This window comes from Pelmatolapia mariae, linkage group LG7 (assembly GCF_036321145.2).
Source record: "Pelmatolapia mariae isolate MD_Pm_ZW linkage group LG7, Pm_UMD_F_2, whole genome shotgun sequence".
In the NCBI taxonomy this organism is placed as follows: Eukaryota; Metazoa; Chordata; class Actinopteri; order Cichliformes; family Cichlidae; genus Pelmatolapia; species Pelmatolapia mariae.
The window spans coordinates 2,922,902-2,930,054 of NC_086233.1; positions in this window are offsets into that span (position 1 = coordinate 2,922,902).

Below are 7,153 nucleotides of genomic sequence, written 5' to 3' on the forward strand. Positions count from 1 at the left end.
ATAAAGCCTGAGAGCTTCACTGCATTATATTCCAGTATGTGTTGAACTTTTGCAAATATGAATGCAGAAAAGTTATACATTTAAAACGTATGCAGGTAAATCGGAATCATGAAGAGGCTGCTATGAAAGCTGCAAACACCTGCAGAGGGTCAGATAAGTCCTGAAGAGTCAGCTGCATGGGAAGAACAAGATCTGGGCAATGAACACCTAAGCCCTGCCGGTGATCAGGTACCCTGCTGGGATAATAAGCTGACCAAAGGAGGAGATAGGAGCCACTGACTCTGACACTGACATGGGGGGTTTCTCCCCAGATCCAACACCCTGAAACTGTGTGCTAAGTGGAAGGAAGGTGGCTGAGGACTAATGAGTGTCAGAGCCGCTGTCCAGGAGGAAACAACAGATCCATGAGTACATCTGGAAGATGGCTACAACTGATAGTGTGCTTAGTGAATACCTCAGGCAGCAGCAACCTGAGAAAGGGGAGGGCCCTGCACAGCATATCTGATAGAAGAAGTGACTAAAGTGGCTAATAATTGAGAAATCCTACCAGTGGCTGAACAAAGTTGAACTGAAAGACAGCACAGAGGGACTAATCATGGCAGCACAGGAACAAGCTCTGAGCACAAGATCCATAACATAAAATAAGTATACATAACAGCAGGGTGCAAGATGCTAGCAGGCAGGGCATACATGGAACGCCATGACATGGAAGTCATTCTCGAGTGATCGAGCGGAGAAACTGGTGATGGCTAACCAACTGTACATAGTGGTGGTAGACAAGCAGAGAAAGATGGCCGTAGTAATAGATGTAGCGATACCAAATGACAGCAACATCAGAAAGAAGGGAAGCGAGAAGCTGGAGAAGTACCAAGGGCTCAGAGAAGAGCTGGAGAAGATGTGGAGGGTGAAAGTAACAGTGGTCCCAGTGGTAATCGGAGCGCGGGAACAACATCCGAGATCTCTGTTCTAGGAACAGCTAAGATACTGCGCAGGACCCTCAAGCTCCCAGGCCTCTGGTAGGACCCGAGCTTGAAGGATAAAAGACTGCCTGCAGGGGCAAGAGGGGAATTTATATATCTCAGCAGGTGCAAGCTGAAGGCTTTCCTGTGGCCCTAAGAGTCCCTGAACCGAAACCTCATCTAAAATCTGTGCATAGACTCAAACGGACACAGTAAAGCATGCAAGACAGACGAAGAGCCTCATCAGCAAGAATGTGACAAGCCACCACAAAGGAGAACTGAAAAACCCAACTGCTACAAAAAGCATGTACATTTACATAGGTGCCATAACATCTGTCACATGTGCTGTGTGACTGACATTCAGGTTGACTGAATGCCAGTCTTTGGACGTTTGGACCTCATCCTGTGCTCGTGGAGTCTTATTCTGACAATTTGGTCAGAAACCTGCATCCAAGTAGCCCACTCAAGGTCATTTTATAGGGCTGTGGCAGCGGTCTCGCTGCTCCTCCTCTCACAAAGGAGCAGATACCAGTCCTGCTGCTGGGTTGATGGCCTTCTACGGCCCATCTCCCATTATCTCTCCCAGACTCTTGAGGCTTTGGAAGCCCGTTTCTGCCACTAAAAAAAAAAGTATCCATAACTCGAAATTTTGAGTTATCTTTCTTGAAATTTCGAGAAAAGTAACTCCAAAATTTTGAGTTAGCGCTGCCAATCAGTAATCTACATGAATGATGTCATTTCCTTGTTACCTGGAAGCTAAAGCCCTCAGCTACAAATGCTACAGCTAACCTACCAGGTCATGAATGCACAAATTGCTGAGTATTTTCAGCATGGCTTCACAAATGATGAAATCCTTCTGTTATTAGCTGAATCACATGGCGTTACTATCAGCAAACGTACTCTCGAAAGCGCCAGTTTGTTGCAATCTAGTTTCGAGTTACTTTTCTCAAAATTTCGAGTTAATAAGTCGAAATTTTGAGGAAAATAACTTGAAATTTCCATATGAGGCTGTTCTGCAAGACATAGCAAACTTTGCATGATCTTATAAAAGTCTACTGTCTATGATATGACAAAGACACTGACAAAAAGGTAAAACTAGAGAAACATGAGTGAGGAGGGACAAGATGAGAGCAATGGTACGTGGAGACCACTTGCAAAACTATCACCTGTTGGATGTTGTTTTATTGTTGCTTCTCCAATGCACATATGTGTCTGTGTCGGTTCTCAGTCATCCAGGTCATGGTAGTCTTGAGAGTTTGCAAAAAGACAGCTTCCAGTTATTGTTGTTTATCAAGTTTTCCCTTAGTTTTTTTGAGAAGCCTAGAATAAATAGACTTTCTCAAATTAAAGTTGACCCCTGGTATTCACAGGGTTAGGGACTAAAACCGTGAACACGTGAGACCTCTCTAAAAATGCTAAAAACTGCCTATTTTAACAGGTCAAACAGAAGATATACCTTAAGGTATCATCCTAAAACACTTTGCAAATGCCAGCCAATAGGGTGTAAGTAGCATTGTGCCTATTTCAGCTTCCCAAAGCTGCATTTTCTTTCCCGGAAGCTTTGTGTTTGGAATTTCCACATAATTTTTTAAGAACAAAACCCAAACATTTTATTGCTATTTTACTGTGTTTACATTAATATTAATATTCGAAAATTAGTAAATAATGATTTTTATCATTCAAAAATGTATTTAGTCATGAAAATAAAATGAAAATAACCAGCAAATATTTCAGATATGCTTATAAAAAAAATCTGCCAATAGGGGAATTTCCCGCAAATAATTTTTGTACAGCTGACTGTGGTCAGCTGTACATTCATGAAACGTCACACCTTACGCCCCAGCAGAATGACTAACCAACAGGATTATGTCCACATCCGAAGGAATGTAATGAATGCTGCAGCCGTCAGAGGATATTGTATACCTTTGGTTTTACTCTCGTCCATCAAAAAACCCAGCAGAGCGGGTTTGGACCCCGACAGGTTTATTTTGGATCGCAAAGATCAACTTGCCACAACTTGCCAACGTCCGTCATAGATGTCTCATCCAAGCGGATGTTGAACAATACGAGCCCCGCAGTCATGCCTTCCCAGCCACTGCTGACAGTCACCGTGACTCATGTTTCCACTTACTCACATACACAGGTGGGTCATAAAAAATGCTTCCCAGGTAGATGCTTTACATTGTGGCAATGGCTGATTTTCCTAACCCTCTGTGCATTTCAGCTCTGTTACCTGTTTAGTCATATTCATGGCAGAACTTCCACCCACAGAGGCCGTTTATCTGTGCATCATACAAATCAGCAGAAATACAAACATGTATTTGAATGACAAATACACAGGTGATGAGGGGGTGGCGATATTTATCCATCATGGGTAATCTCCCTTTTGTCTAAGTGTGATCTCTGTGGTTTTTCTTAAGTATTACATTCAACATCCTGAACATATCACTGATGAAAATGATGAGAAAAAAGGCATAAAAAATAGAGAGTACCAAGCCCGATTGTGTTCTGTGTACTTAATGACATCATGGGGCTCCAAAGTAAGAGTAACTACACATTTGTTACTGGACAGTGACAGAACTCAGTTTCAGCATTCAGAAATACAAATAGATGGAATTTAAAGAGAAAACATCAGCCTATCGAGATGTAAACAGACACGTAAAAAACATGAAGTTAAAATAACAATAAAGACAAAAGAGAAAACGACCCCACAGAGATGCAATGTGACCACAAAGAGACACAAAGATACTAAAAGGAGCTACAAAAACCCACAAAGAGACAGAAAGTTATTACAGACAAAGCGACACCAGTCACTTCTGTGTTTTTACAAACATGTAAGTGTCAGTGAGAGCAAAGGTTCAGACAGCGTTTAAACTCTACCGACATAAACTTGTTACAAATCTGCATCAAGTGTGATTTTACTGAACAAGCTATAGGCAACACCTCGACTGTGCAAGCATGCACCTGGAAAAAAAAGATGTTAGATGTCCTAAAAATGTGGGAAATAACCATTTATTTCATCCCTCAAACACTTTAGGTCAAAGGGGGATCAAATCTTCATATATACACAGGGAACAGACCCCCCCCCCTCCAAAAAAAAAAAAAAGGTTTGGACATGAGAAAACTTTATTAAGATTGGAACATGCACTCCACAGATACTTTATTATGAACACATTGCTAGTGCTGGGCTGGACGCCCTTGTTCATTCAGAACTACCTCAGTTCTTCACAGCACAGATTCAAGGTGGTGGACCCTCAGAGATTCTGGTCCGTGACATCATCACACAGTTGCTGTAGATTTGTCGGCTGCACATCCACGATGGGAATCTCACGTTCCACCACATCCCAAAGGCGCTGCGCTAGTTTGAGATCTGGTGACTGTGGAGGCCATTGGAGTGCAGAGAACTGGTTCAAGAAACCAGTTTTGAGATGATTTGAGCTTTGTGACGCTGTGTGCTGGACGCACCCATCAGAAGATGGGTACAGTGTGGTCACAAAGGGACTGACATGGTGAGCAATAATACTCAGGCATGCTGTGGCATTTAAATTATGCTCATTTATTTCTGAGGGGCCCAAAGCATGCCAAGAAAATATCCCCCACCAATCTGAACCACAGTTGTGCTGTGTGTGGGTTGTCTTGCCTGGGCCTCCGTACCTGTGTAAAATGTAGGGCAGCTCACATCTATAATGTGGGCATACTGTGGGTACACCACGGGCCCTCACTGTGGGCCTCTCTCTGCTTAGTGTGGGCTGTCCACACTAAACTGTCAGCGTGGCTCAGATTTCACACCTGTACTGGGCCATATTGGGATCTGTTCATACCCCGAGTGGGCATTTTGCAGGGTTTTCACCCAGAATTATCGCTCACTGTATATTTCTCTTTCTCAGATTATTCTCAGGTAACTCTACACATGATTAATTAGATCAGCAGTTTCTGAACCACTCAGCCCATCTAGCACCAACAATCATGTCAGGTTAAGAGTCACTGAGATTACTTCTCTTCCCTATTCTGATAGGAGGTTTAATCTTGAAATACGAGTTGTTGCAATGTGACTGGCTGATTAGATAATTGCATGGTGTACCTAACAAAGCAGCTAGTGAGTCCTTATGAAGGAGAAAGGCTGTTAAAAGAGAGAGCTTAAAATCTCTTCCCAAAGGTCCCAAACCACAACGCCTACCTCAGTATCACCTCTGAGGTTTACACATGCTTCCGCTGGGTCATCTCACCTTTCTTGTAGAGACCCCAGCCCTACCATACTGCCAACAGTGCCCCAAAAGTAAAGCCCATCCTGTTGCAACACCTTGGGCCCTCCGGTGAGCGTTGTTCAGGAGACGAGTTATAACAGGCAGCGTTATCTGTAGTCGTATTGGAAAAAAACAAAAGGCAAAGGAAATGATGCAAGTTCCATCAAGGATGGAGTTTGTCATACAGACTCGGCAATAATGAAAATAATCTTGAAATAATATCTGGCGACACTAACCGTTTCCACTGAAATCGCATGAACTGTTTTAGGAATTACAGCCACTCTGTGCTCTCACTGCATTCAGGATCTTTTTTCCCCCAATGCCTGACAAAGATGTTCTTACTGGGTTGAGATCAGGTTACTCGCTTGGCCATGTAAGACTATCCCATTTCTCTGGAAATTCACAGTCATTACAGATTGTGAAAAAGTAAAAACAAAACAAAACAAAACAAAACAAAACAATCAAAACGTAATTTTTCCCCTCCTAAATTAAACTAGGAACCAATAGTTGAGATTCAGTGGCCTGAAGAAATAACAGAATGTAAAGTTGGGGAGTTTACTATAAAATGCAGTTGTGTGTAGGTTTTACTGAAGTACATTAAACAGAGGCTCCGAGGTCACACATGTCATTTCCTGCATATTTTTGTGCATCAACTTCTACCTTTTCTTCATTAGCATCCAGGTGTAAGTTGTGGAGGCAGCAGTCTAAGCAGAGATACCCAGACCTGCCTCTCCTCAGCCACTTCCTCCAGCTCTTCTTGGGGGACACCAGGCCATTCCCAAGAGGCACGAGCCCCCCAGTGTGTCCTGGTCTACCCAGGGGTCTCCTCCCAGGTGGACATGCCTGAAACAGCTTACCTTGTAGGTGCCCCTGAAGGCATCGCAGTCAGATGTAGCGGGCCTACTTTGAGCTCATTTCCAACACTTTTACCCACGATCTTCTTCGGTCTATTAATCACAGCTCGTGGCCATCGGTCAAGCAGTAAATCAACAGCTTCACTTTCATGCTCAGCTCTTGGTGCAGCATCCACATTATGAGACCTTCCACCCTTTGGCTGCGATTCTGAGCAGAGCTGCCAACAGAGAGCTTCCCCGAGTAGCAACTGAACAGAATACTGGTAAGTAAAGCAGTGAGGCTCTGCAGATTTTCTGTGCTGCTTTCAAATAATAATTCCCAGCATTTCTCAGCTGAATCAGCACATTTACAGGCATGATTCACCCTCCCGTCCTCCTTGGTGCTTGTCTGTACTGAGAACCCTCATGAACGGAATGTGGACAACTTTGTGCAAATTCGAGCACGTCGCACACGTCTGTGTTTTAGAAATGAACTTTAGTGCATCGTGTACATCTCGAGTAAGAAAACTTGGTCAGGCACAGATCGGATACAAAACAGGAAAAGACACCAGCCTTATAATACCAATGCAACTACTCTGAATGTGCTATTGAGCAATGCAGTCAACCTAAACAATAAAAAGTGTTATTAAGGAGCTTTCAGCATCTCTTTGCATGATACAAAATGAGCAGCAGGAAAGTGACTAAGCATGTCGCTCTCTCTGGAGGCTGAAATAAAATAGAGAAGCAAATGAGACAAAAACATACAGCTTGACCACCGACAGTTTTAATTCCTCTGACGTAAATGAATGACACTCATGGGAAACATCTTACAAAACTTCCTCATGCACCAGTTACAAAAGTACAAACTGAAACAAGACTCCCTCTTTCTTTCACAACACAGCTTTGGTTGAAGCTGGGTTATTTTCAGGTTAGACAGCCATTATTTTCCCTTATAATGTTTTCCAGCACATCACAACAATGACAGTCATGAGGTGCGAACACATGAGAGCGAGTGCTGTTTAGTACACGGAGCAGCTTGGAAACCATATGACTTACTGTAAATGTTAAGACACCCTGGAATGTTACACGACAAGAATAAGGAAGCGGACCAGGAATT